Here is a 16,382-nt window from a genome sequence, read left to right as displayed (position 1 = left end):
CTGGTGTTGAGGGCTTTGTCTGTCCTAGATTCCCTGTGTTTTCAGATCCCAACTGCACCACTGTACATCCTCTGGTACCAGAGACTATAAATCTTTTACAGAGCAAAACGCTTCATCTTTCTCCCTTGAATTATCCACTGGATTCAAACTGCTGACCTTGCTGTCAGCAGCCCAAGGTGAAACCTACTCTGCGGCTACTCTTCCCCATGCACCCCCCTCCTCCGATATAAATGTGTCCCTTGTTTGATAGAAAATTGGGCCAGAGGGCTGAGTTCAGTTCCAGACCTGAATGGTGACTAAGGGTCATATTCTCAGGGGTTTCAACCATCTCTACCAACCAGTTAACTGGTCTCGTCTATAATTTTGAGTTTTGTTGCACATTATTCTCCATTTCTATTGAGAACCTCTAATATGATCCTTTTTCAGAGAAGTTGATAGTTGTAGCGGGGCATCATTTAGTTCTTCTGATCTCAGCATCATGGAGATGGACGTATGTGTGGTCAGTTAAATCCAGTGATGAAAATTGTTTTCACTTACCTTTAACTCTCCCACTCCTTCCAATGTATTACTCTGCCTCCATCATTTTTGATGACATCCTCATATTATATATTGAATTCCTCTCCATTTCAAATTCTTGTAACTATACTACTTGATATTTTTACTCTGTAACTGTTGTTGTTATAAATTGATATCCCTAGTTACCTATTTTCAGTCTCAGAGATTTGTTTTACTTTGAACACTTTGTATTTGAATTTATTTCTGGGTGGTATCATCATGTCTGTTAATCTGTTTGTTGTCTGCTGCTGTTGGGTCTCTGCTCAAGCAACCCCTCTAGCATTTCTTGTAAGGTTGTTTTGCTGTTTACAGATGTCTTTAATATATATGTAATTGCAAATGTCCTAATATCACTGTCATACTTGAGGGACAATTTTACTTGGTTGGCAATTTTTTTCGTTCAGAGTTTTATTTACGCCATCCCATTGTCTTCTTGCTCATGTAGTTTCTGCTGAGCAACTGGAGTTTAGTCCTGGGTTCTTTTGTATGTGTGCTTTTTAAAAAATTTTTCATTATTTAACCTTAGCATCTTCCTCACAGGTTTATGCTATTAAAGAGAATATATTGTGTTGCATTATAATTTAATGATTTTTGTTGCTTGTTCTTATTATTAAAAATAGAATTCACACAAAGCAAATAAAATACATAAAATTTTTCATGCTTTTAATTCTCCAATTCTAGCATTTTTTAAAAAAAGAAATGAAGTGCAAGAACAGAAGCCAGTAGGTTAACACACATAAAACGTCATTTGCTTTGGATCCACACCCCCCCTATTTGGAAATACTTTTATTCTCTGGTTAGAGAGTATGATTATAAAGTAAAAGGGGAAAGTTTTTCATCAGATGTCTTTATTCGGCAGCAGATTTCATGTGGAAGTACTAATAGTATATGTTAGGAAAGAATTCAATGAATATATATGTGTATATACTACTGCAGTAATAGGGAAAATGTTGAGGAAACTAATAGACAATGAAATGCCTTTCAAGAACAGATTTTCTATTTCACAAGGTTAGGAGAGCAATTCTGTTCTTTTGAGCAGCTGATAGAGGACATCATTAAAATCGAAGTACTTTGAGAGTTAACCATCAGCTCACCTTTAGATGAACAGATAACGTCTGGTATTTATCTGTGGGGAAAGAAAAGCTGCTTCAGTAAGTAGTGTCTATTGTATTTCTTAACCTAAGCACAAATATCTTTTTCCATATTGTTCTTTTTTTTTTAACCCAGCAGCCCCTCCCTCCTCCATATTGCTCTTCTAGTTACATTATCTCAAACAAAAAGAGCTACAAATATTTTCATAAAATGCCTCCCACATGCAACCCCATTGCTAGCCACCTTAATTGCTGTTAGATGCCAACCAGTAGGTTCCAACCCATAGCAACTGGATACACACATTGCCCCTCCTGCGTCATCTTCACAATTGTTCCTGTGCTTGAGCCCATTGCTACAGCCACTGTGTCACTCCATATCGTTTCAGGTCTTGCTCTCTTTCACGGTTCCTGTACTTTACCAAGTCAAATTTACTACTTTTAAATATTTCAAAATCAAGTGGCTCATAGGTGCCGAATCTTGGTTTCTAAACTGTTCTAATGATTCAGCTGGAGACTTCAGTTCGGTAAAGACACACTTCAAAGGACATATCATATCGGCACATGCTTAGATGCTACATCATGATCATAGTGAATCCCATAAGACGAAGTCTTAGTTGACAGAATAGAAAAGAAAGAAACAGATGAGCATTTAAATTTTCACATTATATTTTACTATGTTGACTTCTTAATCAGTGAGTAGCCCATGGATGAGATCTTTTATTATTAAGTTACTTTTAAAATATGCTTGTGAAAAAGAATCTCTAATGTTTATTGTGGTGGTGATGATGCCACAACTTTTAAAAATGTGTTTAAATGATTGAATTATATGATACATGAATTGTGTTTCAATAAAGCTGTTCAACATTTTAAAAAGAAAAGTAAATAAATGAATATAGCTGTAACCCATGGGAAGTTGTACCAGATTTCATTTCAGAGGAGTGTCATTTTTTTTCCACTAAGCTTCATGTGCATGACATTGTATATTAAAAAAGAATTCTTATACACATTTCATTCATGATCAAGAACAGTTGAAAAATTTGCCTCTACCCAAGATAAACCAATAAAGGCCAAATAATTTAACCTATTCTTGTCACTTGTAGTTCTGAGAAAGTTCCCTTATGCAGATGGTAACTTTTCCCCTATATTTTATCTTCTAACTTCCTTACATTATCTGCCCTGTTCCTCCTTTATGTAGATATGAGTAAGGGAGATAGCAGTCATTTGTACCTGCTGATTGTCTGTTTTCCCTTTAATAGTCCAGAGAAACCTTGAACTTTTCTTTAATTGAAAAAAAAATTTGCTTAAAAGAGGAAGTCCAAAATTATAATACTACAGAGTAAGTGTAGATTGAAAATCCGATTTCACTTTTTGTGGGTGTCCAGTGGTAGGAGAGTAGACAAAGAGAAAACGCAGAATGCAGTGTGATTGTGCATTTGCAATGATTAAGTTAACCGTGACGAGTCCAGTTCTGCTTTGGAAGCTTTATTCCACAGATGACTGTTGGGGGTGGGTGAAGTCACCTGAGAAGGATTTAGTTCTGCTTGGCGCTGTATTTTACAAAAAACAAAAACACAGCTAACTAGCATATATTCTCTCATTTATAATGTTTCAACAATAATCCTCAAAGAACAGAAGGTGAACCTAAGTTTAGTAAATGTATTTTCTTTCAGAGAATGTGCATTTTCAGGAGCATGGTAGGTTCTTAGTTGTGTCAGTGTCTATTGTGTCTAGATACTCCTCTAGGTTGCCGAAAGAGCTGGGTATCCAGAGGTGTTTGAGAGCTCAGAGTGCTTGACAGATGGTGGAGAAGCAAGATCTCAGCTGTGACCGAGGAAATATTGTTTCAGACTGAGTCCTGAGGGGAACCGGGATGATTCTTAAAATGGAATAGAGGAATGGAGAACTGTAGGTCAGAAAGGTCCAGAAATGTGAAGAAAATGGTGGGATCGAGGCAATGCTTAGTGTTGGATCCCACCTTGCGGAGTGTAGGCAGCATCAAGTGAAGGGGCTTAGCAGACAGTCAAAGAGTCGCTAGAAAGGAGGCTAAGATTCTGACAGTCTTGAGGTCTGAGCAGTAAAACTCATAGTTCAAGTCCAAGACTTCAAGACTTGAAGGGACAAAATCCCCAAGAGATTTTAACTGTTGAAATTATTGAAGTAAGAGCATCATCTTCCCCCTCAGATTATTTTCTAACTTTTATGTAGGCTTAAAGGCTGAGGAGTAGAGCAGAAATTCGTAGCAAAGGGTCGATGCAACTGAATAGAGTAGAAGCTTCAGCAGTTGGGTGTTTCACAAAGCTGGAGGGGAGAGAGAAAGCAGTCGAACTGGGAGCCGTACAGGGAGGAAGGACTGAAGTAAAATGCACTGAACGTCACAGAACGTCGCAGATTCTGAGAAGTACAGAGGGCTATTTATACCCCAGAAACGAGGTGCTACAATTACATGGCAGATAAAACTGATCTGCCCAATATATCAGTACCTGTCAGAAAACTCAAAGAAGTTCTATCTGGATTAGAGAGCATCTAATGTAGCATCAAATTATCTGTATAATTTTTATAAGCAATACTCAGTATTTGTCAAATGCATTTATTTGGAATGTCAAGAGACAGAGTCAAAAGTCAGAAAACAAAGACAGGATAAACACATCCAAAAGTGAAACCTAATGTTGGAGTGATTTCAAGATGGCTTTTAAAACACTCACTTTAGTATTGTGTTCATAACAGGAACAAAATAGAGTCCATTTTTTCCAAAAATATTTTGAATATCTCACAAAGTAACTAGAATTTATTGATTTTAATAAAATAGAAATCTAAAACTGAAAAATACAATTGAAACTAGGAACTTAATATAACTTTATAGAGGCCTAGAAACTGAGAAATAGATTAATAAGCTAGAAGAGAAGTTTTTAGGAAATATGTAAATTGAAGAAGACATGAGGAATAAAAGAATCCGTGTTGTGAGGGACACAATAAAGAGATTTAATAGCTGTAATTGCATTTTCAAAATAAGAAGAGTAAGAAAGAGACAGAGTTTCAAAGGCAATGTTTGAAGAGTTGTAGGCTGAAATTTTTATACAATTGATGAAATGACATCAACTCCCACGATCCAGAAAGTTAGGAAACACCAAGCAGAATGTAGTAAATATTACTGAGATATTTTACACCCATCTATTACACTAATCATTTAAAACTTCTGTCCATTGTAGAATTAACAGTATGTATCAATGTAAATTAGCTATATTTCAAGTGCTCATAGTCTCATTTGGCTACTTGTACCATCCTGGGCAACAGTAATCTAACCTATAACAAGAATAAACTCTGCTGGTGTCTTATTAATTTTGTCAATAGATCTAATAAGCAATTTCCATGATACATTAGATATTTGGATTTATATTTTATTACTTTAAGCAACAGTATTCTTTTCAGAATTTTGTTTCCTTGAAATTAATCTAATCTCAGTAGACTTCTAAGTTACAATGTCATTTAGGAGTGTGAATATTGAATTGAAAAACTCTTTGTCTGGAACATAATAGCATCAATTTGTTTAAGTACAGTCCCAGCTTTACCGAAAAATACAAATCTATACAATCAGTGTTTAAATTAGAGTTTAATTTATGTTCGCTATTTATTGGAGAATAACTATTCTTAGTCCAAACATGCTTCTTTATACAAAAATAATTAGCCCAGATGTTTCAGTGTTACTTGACTTTATGTAGTACTACATAGTATTATGTGGCTTCAAAAAATTCATGGAAAAATGGAATGGAAAGATAATAGAATTTTTTGACGAAATTTTTGAGGCTCCCTTCTATATGTAGCATAGTATTTGCTAGATTTCCTTTCATTTTCTTCTATTAAAGATAGCTTAATCAAAAGAATATCGGTCAGTTAAAACTCATTACGGTAACTATTTTACCTTGGTAGTAAAGACAAATGAGAAGAAGTCTTTATAAAGACAGAAAGAGAAATGTACAAATGTGCTTGACACAATGGATGTATGTATGGATTGTGATAAGAGTTGTATGAGCCCCCGATAAAATGATTAAAGAAAAAAATAGAAAAATGGAAAGAGAATGTTGTGACTACCCTTAACCAGATGAGCATGGCTATCTACCTTAAATTATTCCTTATTCCTAAGCACCAAAGCCACCAACATATTGTTACAAAGGAAAAAAATTATCTGAATCAAAAGATCTTATGTGGCTAGTTGTCAATTTATGGATGATAAAAATGTAGCAACCATGTAACTCATGACGACAAGCACTCACCATTTGGAGTATTCCACTCGGACCCCTGGACATTTATATTTGACATTTTCCTAGGTTTTCTGAGATTTTCCTTTATTTACTGTTGGATTTGGTAGAGTAACATTAAATGTTCTCTTCAGGACAGAATGTCTTAAAAATGGACTAAGCTGTGGAGATACAAATAAAATAACGTCGTTTTAATAATTTCATTCATAAACTTTGAAAAATGCTTTTACATAAATCAATAATGGACTCATTATTGTAAAATAACTCACCAACACCATTCATTAATAAGTTACACATCTGGTTTTCTAGGATAAATATATATCAGCATATTATTATAAAATGTAAAATATATTTGAAATCATAAGCTTAATTAAACCCGTTTAATATTTTTACCAAAAGGCACATGTGTGTAGAGATAACATAATCTTTGGTGAAACCTTAAATTTTATTAAAATAAATATATGTGTTTTCACATGTATGGATAACAATTAATAATTGTTCCCCCAGTAAACTGTGCTCCAATGAAGGTCGTTGCTATTTTCTATGGTGGCACTTCAAATGGACAGGGAATCCACACATCCCCCATGACGGTTGACATTGATTTTTCAGTTCTGCTAATTCTCAACAAATATTCTTAAATGCATACCTTCCGTGTAATACTCACTTTAGTATTGTGATCAGGCAGTATCAGAGTCCACTCAAATCCCATCACCAACATAGAAAAATGCAATAATTTGAAACAACTCTCAAAATGTTGGCTGCTTTACAACCGCTACGAGGAACACCTTCCAAATCATTTGCCCAAAAAAAGTGATTTTAGACAAATCAGTGGACTTGGACTACTTACTCTATCAGTCGTCATTGTTTCCTGTGTGCCCTGTGGCGCAGTGGAGTCCGTGCTGCGCTGCTAACCTCAGGGTCAGCAATCGGAGCCCACCAGCCACTCCTCGGGAGAACAATGAGGCTTTCTGTTCTCCTAAAGATTGACAGCCTCAGAAATCAAAGGCGTAGTTCTACTGTCCTATAGTGACTGTCTTATAGGTTATTATGCATTGGAATCTACTTGCTAGCAGTAGATGGTGGTTAGATATGACCAGCACCAGTCTTAAGATAACTCTATTAATGCTCCTCCCCACCCCCACCAGGACCCCCGTCAGAGAGATGTATGAAGAAGCTGAGAATAATATAAAGAAGCATTGCACCTTGAGTCAAGTAATTGCTAAGTGCAAATGCTTAAGGATATTATTTATTATTATTATTTGTAATATCTACATGTGATGCAATGAGATTTCGGGTTAGCGTCAGCTTCGTGTATGGAGATTAACTGATCTCAGTGCAGTCTGACTCTGACTTTTCTGATGTCCGTGACCTTGAGGAAATTGCCTACCCGTTCTGAACCGTAGTTTTCTTATTGACCAACGGTGTCAGTGCTATTATCCTATGTACTTCCTTGAATTATTAGCTGATATAAAGTAGGTGGTCTTTGCTCGAGAAATGCAATATCACTTAGTGGGTAATAGCCTGGATTTCCTGTGTTCAGGACTCCACTCCCACCGTCTGCTTTCCCTCAGTCCCTCGATGCGTTATTAACCTCTATGCTTTGATTTTCACCATTGGGAAATGAGGGTGATAAAAATAAGAGCAATCTCATAGTGTTGCCCAAGGTACTTTAGTTAATGCAGTGGCCTAAGTCACTTAATGCAGTCTCCATGGAATGTGAGGAACTTGCTGCACTGCTCAGAGGCAAAGGGGTGGGAGGCAGATAGCACCTGAAAGACAGCACCAAGATAACTCCAAGGGCCTGCCCTTATTTGCATGACTGTTAGTAATTGAAAAGCTATATTCTGCTATCTAGATAGTTAGCAGTGATATCCTAGATCTTGCCTGCTTATAGTAAAAACTGTTCCTCATCATAATCTTGAGATTGAGTTCATGCAAAACATCTTCACTTGACTCCCAAAGTGTAAATTCAAAGTAGTAGATACATAGTCTTTATGTATTCTGATTTCAAACAGGATGCCATCAAGATGGCGGCTGGCATCCTCCCGAGTGGTCCTCTAATCAACTTTTCTTCTTTCTTCTACCTTGGAGTTAGTGAATCGGCTCTGCTGCTCTGGGGTATGAACCCACAGTTGCAGTAACAATAGTATTATTGATGTGAGAATTACACGGGTTAATATTTGTATAGCGTATTAAGCTTAGTGTACTAAAATTATGCTACAAGAAGCTGTTGAAGCACTAGAAGCAGGAGTGTAGCTACTTGGCTGACTGGAAGAGATTAAAGGAAGGTGACCCAAAAGAATGCTCAGGGCAGGGAATGTACGGATGTGCTTTATACAATTGATGTATGTATATGTATGGATGGTGATAAGAGTTGTATGGGTCCCTAATAAAATGTAAAAAAAGAAAAGAGGAGAAAAAAATGATTAGGGCAGGGACTGTACAGATGTGCTTTATACAATTGATGTATGTATATGTATGAACTGTGATAAGAATTGTATGAGCCCCTAATAAATTGTTAAAATTAAAAAAAAAAGAATGATGACAACATATGTGATTGACACAATGGATGTATATATGAATTGTGATAGGGGCACCCATTAAAATAATTTTAAAAATAAAGGAATGATGGCAATAAATGGTCCCTAATAAAATGTAAAAAAAGAAAAGAGGAGAAAAAAATGATTAGGGCAGGGACTGTACAGATGTGCTTTATACAATTGATGTATGTATATGTATGAACTGTGATAAGAATTGTATGAGCCCCTAATAAATTGTTAAAATTAAAAAAAAAAGAATGATGACAACATATGTGATTGACACAATGGATGTATATATGAATTGTGATAGGGGCACCCATTAAAATAATTTTAAAAATAAAGGAATGATGGCAATAAATGTACAAATGTGCTTGAAAAAAAAGAGAATGCTCAAACTACTGAACGATATCACTGATATGACACAGAAGTTTGCTTTTGCCTAAATCCATCCAACAGCAGCCGCAGCTGTACATTGGCAGGGTCTGCCAGACGTTCAGGCCGGATTCAGAAGAGGATCTGAAATGAGGGCCATCATTGCTGACATCAGATGGATATGGGCCCAAAGCACAGAGCAGCAGAGAGATGTTTACTTGTGCTGTATTGGCTATGCCAAAATAGTAGACTGTGGACCATAGTAACCTATGGATAACCTTAACAAGAATGGGAATTCCGGAACACTCCATCGTGCTCCTGCAGAACTTGTACCTGGACCAAGACACAGTTGTGGGACTGGAGGAAGGGAATACTGCATGGTTTAATATCAGGGAAGGTGTGTGTCACAGTTGTGTACTCTCATCACACTAGTGAAATGTGTAGGCTGAGCAAATCATTAGAGGAGCTGCCAAATATGAAGGACGTGACATCAAGATCGGAAGCAGGCTTATTAACAACTTATGATATGCAGATGATCCAGCTGTGGTGCTGAAGGTAAGAATGACCTGAAGCACTTGCTGATGAAGATCAAGGACTGCCGCCTTCAACATGGATTAGGACTCAATGTAAAGAAACCCAAAATCCTCACAACTGGACCAACAGATAGCATCATGATACATAGAGATAGAGTTGCATTTTTCAAGGGTTTTGTTTTGTTTTGTTTTTCTTGCTTGAAACTACAATCAATGCTCATGGAAGCAGCAGTTGAGAGATCAACAGACTATTGTCATTAGGGAAACATGCTGCACAAGACCTCTTTAGACTACTGAAAAGCAAGAATTTCACTTTGAGGACTAAGATGCACCTGACCCAAGCCATGGTATTTTCCATTGCCCCCCATACTTGTGACTGTTGGACCTTGAATAAGGAAGATCAAACAAGAATCAATACATTTTAAGTGTGGTACTGGAGATGAATATTGAAAGTATTTGGAGAGAAAATGCTTTGAAAATGATTAGGGCAAAGAATGTACAGATGTGCTTTATACAATTGATGTATGTAAATGTATGGATTGTGATCATTGTTGTATGAGTCCCTAATAAAATGTTAAAAAAAAAAAAGAAGAAAGTATTATGGCTGCTAAAAGGACAAACAAACCAGTCTTGGAAGAAATATGGCCAGAGTGTGGCCAGAAATATGGCCTTAGAAGCCAGGATGACAAGACTTCATCTTACCTACTTTGGAAATGTTGTCGGGAGAGACCAGTCCCTGGCAAAGGACCTCATGTTTGGGAGGGGCAGTGAAAACGAGAGAAGACCTCAATGAGATGGACTGACTCAGTAGCTGCAACAATGGGCTCAGGCATAGGAACAATTGTGAGGATGGCGACGGACCATGCAGTGCGTGTTCTGCTGTGCATTGAGTCAGTATGGGTCCGAACAGACTTGATGGCACCTAACAACAATATATGAAAACTATTAGGCATCAACTATTATAACCCTGTATGGTTTGGTGCAAAACCAAAGCAGATAGTCCCATCAACATCCATTCTAAGCAGTAGAGACGTCCCGACATGACACAAACTACTAAGCACTTAACAACCAAGTGAAAGGTTTGCAGTTCAAACCTACCCAGAGTTTCCTCATGGTACAGATCTAGTGATCTTTAGAGCGGGTCTACTCTGAACATGTGTGGTCACCACGACTCAGAATAAACACTGCATCTAACAACAGCTACCAAAGAACGACTTCGTTCATGCAAAGAGGAGTTAGCCCTTAGTCCTGCAGTATGGAAACATGGAAAATTTACGACAAGTGGACCTGGATCTACCGGTAAGTTTTAAGGAAACCCCAAATCCATGACCATGTGTAAAGACAGAACCTGAACCAAAAAAACAAGCACTCTCTGCATGAAGTTGATTTGGACGCACAGAGTAGAATGGCTCATCTTCCTCAGAGAGGCTGGTGGGTTTGAACTGCCAACTCTACCTTTAGCAGTGCACTGCGTAACCCAGTTGTCTCCAGGGCTCCCCATGGAGACTACAGAAATATTAAAATGGAGACGTTAGAGAAGTCGAAGGAGCTCAGTGTATAGCGTGTTAGAGAAGTCGTTAGAATAAAGTTCATTTAGCAGATTCAAAGTTTTAACACTGTTGACCCATCTGGTGAGAAAAGAACTTTTAAAAAATGCTACTATATTGAGAGACACAGAAGAAATAAATTAATATTAAAAAATAACTACGATCAAGTACATTTCTAGTCAGGACAATCCTGTAAGACAGAGTAGAAATGCCCCTTTGAGTTTTTGTAAACCATTTCAAAAATAAACAGTCTTATCTTTCTCCTGCAGATCCAGCCTCTGACCTTACACTTGCAGTTCAATGCACAGCCCACTGCAACACTCAGATGGCTTACATTGCTTATGGAAGGAGTAAAGAAGTGGAACTGTAACAAGAAACATTGTTTTCAAGACGTTTAGCTTCAAAATCTCTCTGCTCCTGTTGTCAGTTGTCTTCTAGTAAGTTCCAAACTCATAAAGGCTGGATGTAGAGCAGAACACAGCACTGCCTGTGCCAGCACGTCTTCATCATGGGTGTTCCGGTTCAACTCATTGTTGCAACCTCTGTGTTAAATCATCTTGCTAAAATTCTTCCTTTTTGGGGTGACCTTCAAATCTGCCTATTATGATATCCTTTCACAAGGTCTGGTTTCTCCTGATAACATGTCCAAAGTACATAAATCAAAGTCTTCTCATCTTTGCTTTTAAGGAGCCTTCTGAATGTACTTCCATGATACATTTGGTTGTTTTTCTTATGGTCCATAGTACTTTCAATATACATTCCAAGAACCATAATTGAAATTCATCAATTCTTCTTCATTTCCTTATTCACTGTCCAACTTTCACATGTATGTGATTCAATGGAAAAAAAAAAAAACAGAGCTTGGATCAGGTGCAGTTTAGTTCTTAAAAGGACACTCTTGCTTCTCAACACTTCCAAAAGGTCTTCTGCAGCATATTTGCCCAATAAAATATGCTGTTTGGTTTCCTGACAGCTGCTTCCATGAGCTTTGATTGTGATGATACAAGCCGAAATCCTTGACAACTTCAGTCTTTTATCCATTTATCACGATGTCTTTGGACTCAGTTGTGAGGATTTTGTTTTCTTTTCATTGAGTGGCAATCTGTACTGAAGGCTGCAGTTGTGCGTCTTACTCAATAAGCGCTTCAACTACTTCTTGCTTATAGCAAGCACGGATGTAATCTGCATATGACATGTTGTTAATTAGCTTCACTCTAACCCTGAAGTCACGTCTTCTTCATGTAGTCCCGCTTCTATTATATGCTCAGTTTACAGAACGAATAAGAATGTGGAAAGGACACCACTCCTTTCCTCTAAGGGCCATTAGTTGATCCCCACTCATAGTGGCCTCATTGTGTCAGTGAAGAACTGAGTTCCAAAGGATTTTCAATGGCTTTCATTTGGGGCACCAAATGTGTTTATGTTTTCAACTTTTGTGCTTAGATTTTCAACGTCTCTATTAGCAGCTGAGCATCTTAACCCTTTGTTCCACCCAGAAGCTCCTCTTCAAAAACAGCAAATAGAAAAAGAAGAAGCCAGTGGGAATATGTTGTTGTTCTTAGGGGCCCTCGAGTTGGTCCTCACTCATAGGAACCCTACATACAATGGACGGAAACAGCTTGGTCCTCGGCCAGCCTTCCAATCTTGGTTATATTTGGGCTCATTGATGTAGCCACTGTTTCCATCTGGCTTGTTGAGAGTCTTCCTTTTTTTCCTTGTTCCTCCCTTTATCAAGCATGAGGTTCTTTTCCAGGAACTGATCATACAGCATAATATGTCAAAGTTATGTGAGATAAAGTCTTATCATCCTCACTTCAAAAGAATAGTTTAGCTGTATTTCTTATAAAACAGATGTTTGTTCTTTTGGAAATCTATGGTATTTTCAATATTCTTTTTAAACACCGTAATCAAATGCATCCAGTCTTGTTCAGTCTTCCTCTTTTATTGTCCAACTTTACCTACATATGAGGTGATTGAAAATACCCTGGCCTATCCCATGAGCAGGGTGCTCCTTAGTCTTCCAAGGGTCATCCTTGCTCTTCAATACTTCCAAGAGGTCTTGGTCAGCATATCTGCCCAGTGCAATAGGGTGAGTGATTTCTTGACTGCTGCTTACATGAGCGTTAATTGCATTTCCAAATAGATTAAATTCTTAACAGTGATAATATTTTCTCCATTTATCATATTATTGCCTATTTACCCAATTTTTTAAATTTTTATTTTCTTTACATTGAGTTGTGATCCATACTGAAAACTTCAGTCTTTGACCTTCATTAACAAGTACTTTAAATCTTCTTGGCAGTGCCAGGTTAGAGAAAAATTATTTAATTTTATCTGTAATTTGTTAATAGTAGATATTTGGAAGTATTGAAAAGGCAATAAGAAAGACCCTCAAATTTAGAGTTACAAGAAATTACAAGGAGTGGAATTACTACTGTCTATAAAATACCATAATGTATGAAAGCTATCGTTTTAAAGACTTGTAGATATTGGCCGTACTTGTGAGAAAAGAGTGTCTACTAAAGTACACTAAGATAGATCCTGATATATATGAGTATAAATTAAATATAATTAAAACAGTAGAACCATTATCTGTCATTTGGGGGGGGGATTTAGAATTTTCTGCCACTGTTTTAAGTATTTCTCCAACTGAAATTTTCATGAAATAGCCCAGAAAAATATATGATTAGGGGAAATTCTGTATTCAAGTTGAAAATAAGGATGGGATACTTATTTGTTGCGATGATTAAAGATTAGATGAGGATGGACTGAAACAAATCTTGCAGGGAAATGATAATATCATGACAAATAAACAAGAGAACAACACTATCCAAGGATAATCTTGGATCAATAATCAATTCCCATAATAACCGCAGTTAATAAATAAAACTATGTAGTGCATGGGTATACATCCTCTGAAAATGCTGCGCATTTAACCCATTATGTCACAGGGTATAAGCTATAGCAAAGAGAAGAAATAAAACTTCCCGTTTTCTCTATGTCCTTCCCCAAAGGTTCCTGGATCTAAAACTATCTAAGATTCATTGTCCATCTCAGAATGGTTTAGAGAAGAAAGGGGGTATTATATTTTATGAAACGTTGTACACCTATATTGTCATTTTTGTTATTTGTCATCAGGTCAGTTCCGACCCATAGCAACCCTGTGCACCACAGAACAGAACACTGCCTCGTCCAGGGCTTGTTCCTAAGCTTGAGTCCATCGATGCAGCCACTGTGTCAATTCTCCTTGTCGTGGGCATTCCCTTTGTGTCACTGCCCCTCTAGTTCACCAAGCATGAGGTCCTTCTCCAAAGTACATGAGAAAGTCTTTCCATCCTTGTCTCTAAGGAGAAAACTGGCCACAGTTCTTCCAAGAGAGATTTGCTTGTCCTTTTGGCAGTCCACAGTACTTTCAGTATTCTTTACCGGGGCCATAATTTAATTGCATTGATTCTTCTTTGGTCATCCTTATTGGATGTGTAACGTTCACACGCATATGAAGAAATTGAAAATAATAGGGCATAGTATTTTCTAACAAAATCTCAGAAGTAAATTCCAGGCTTGCTCAGAAGAAAAAAAAAGAGTCAGTGGACACATGGACTTCTCCAGAAGGAATACATCGAAACCACATGGATTCCATCTGTGGGAAGGGTGACGGAGAAGCTCAGTATCAACCCCTAAGAGCAGGCAGAGGCTACTGTGAGGCAGATCTCAATTGCTCACATCTAAGTTCAGGACAAATCTGAAGAAAATTAAAACAGGTCCACTAGAGCCAAGGAATAGCTAGCGCACTTCTCCTAAACCACTACAAAGTATCGGTTCAAACCTCACTACGGTTCATTATCAAAGCAGATATGGAATGATTCTGAAATTGCTCTTAAAGTATAGACAGTCATTAATTGATAAGCAAATGTCATATTTCCATGTAAATATAATATCTCTAGAAACATTTTCATAAGAATTGTATGGTAATGTTTTTACAACTTATGGAAATACCTGGGGCAGGGTGTGGTTGGCAAACAAATATCGAATGCGTGCACTAATTGCATAAAGTACAGTGCTGCAAAATTGCTGTAGGAAAATAATAAAAAGGATAGGAAGACGTAGCTGAGTTTAGAAAAGGCTGAAAAATTGAATGTAAATTAAACATGGAATCTTAAAGCAACTGAGCATTTGAGAAAAGGCAATGTTAATGGGAAAGTAGAGAAAAACAAAATTTAATGGCCTAAATACACATGGTGAAGAGATGGCAAAGACCAAAGAACTTAATTTTTCCTAACTTCACATTATTGGATGACAAAAAAAAACATGAATGACATAACATAATGTTAACTTCTTAACTATGCAAAAACATCTTGTAATTAGCAAATTGTTTCTGCTTAAAGCACAGTCAAGTGGGGGACATATAAGGTCGGGCTTCTTTGTTGTGGAAATGAAAGCAGTTATTTGTATTCAAAGCATTATCTAACTGAACTTAGAATGAATATGCAGTGTCTCTTAAGTGTATTTGATCTGCATTGAAACCATGTTCAGATTGTAGCTTTCAGAATACATAAGCATCTGAAACTACTTGTCTGCAGCAAAGAGCTGCCTAATGTCCACTTAGTCTTCTTATGGTCTGTGTTCTATGGTTTTTGAAACTGATTTAAAATTTATCTGAATCACTGAACAATTTATATATGCCATTTCATTGAAATTATAATGAATGTGTTTGAAATACAAATTACAATTGAGATAAAATAAATAGAATGTTAAAAAGCCATAACTTTTCTTTCTCAAGCTCATAATAAAATAAAAGTTAAAATATTTATGTGCTAGTTTGCCATTGTAGTAGTTTTCCTTGAAATGATGAATTTGGGTATGTGCTTATTTGGTGAAGTAACATACATTACCTAAACTAGTTTAATCATACTGGCTTAATGGAGTATTTTTATTATGATAGCAAATACAGATATGAGGATAATGAATATATTTTTAAAGACACTGTGGGAAATTTGAATGAAAAAAGTATTACCGAAGAGGATGAGAGAAAATAATTTACTACCTGCTATCCTATTGATTAGAAAACTACATGCAGAGGAGAGAATAAACACATTGAAATCAAGCTCACCAATAGTTTCAAAAGAAGCAATGTCTTAAATAACAAAGACTGGAAAGTATTCTAGACTAAAGAAGCAAAGATGCTACTTAAGTGCAACATAGGAGGTGATTCTGGATAGAGAATATTATTCAGAGATAGAAAAATTGGAATAAAATATATGTTATAAAGATTAGTATTCTAACAATGCAAACTTTCCTAAACTTTATCACTGTTTAGAGAATACTGTTGCTAGGAGATACTTACTGAATTATTAAAGAGAAAGAAGGATTGGTGACAACCAGTAGATTTAAATGTCTTCAAAAATAATTATGACCCATTAGTGTGTGTGTGTGTGTGTGTGTGTGTGTGAATGTATGTGCACGCATGTGAGAGAGAGCAAGTGAGAGTGCG

The sequence above is a fragment of the Tenrec ecaudatus genome, chromosome 3 (assembly GCF_050624435.1).
Source record: "Tenrec ecaudatus isolate mTenEca1 chromosome 3, mTenEca1.hap1, whole genome shotgun sequence".
Taxonomy (NCBI): Eukaryota; Metazoa; Chordata; class Mammalia; order Afrosoricida; family Tenrecidae; genus Tenrec; species Tenrec ecaudatus.
Note: the sequence above shows the minus strand (reverse complement) of the source record.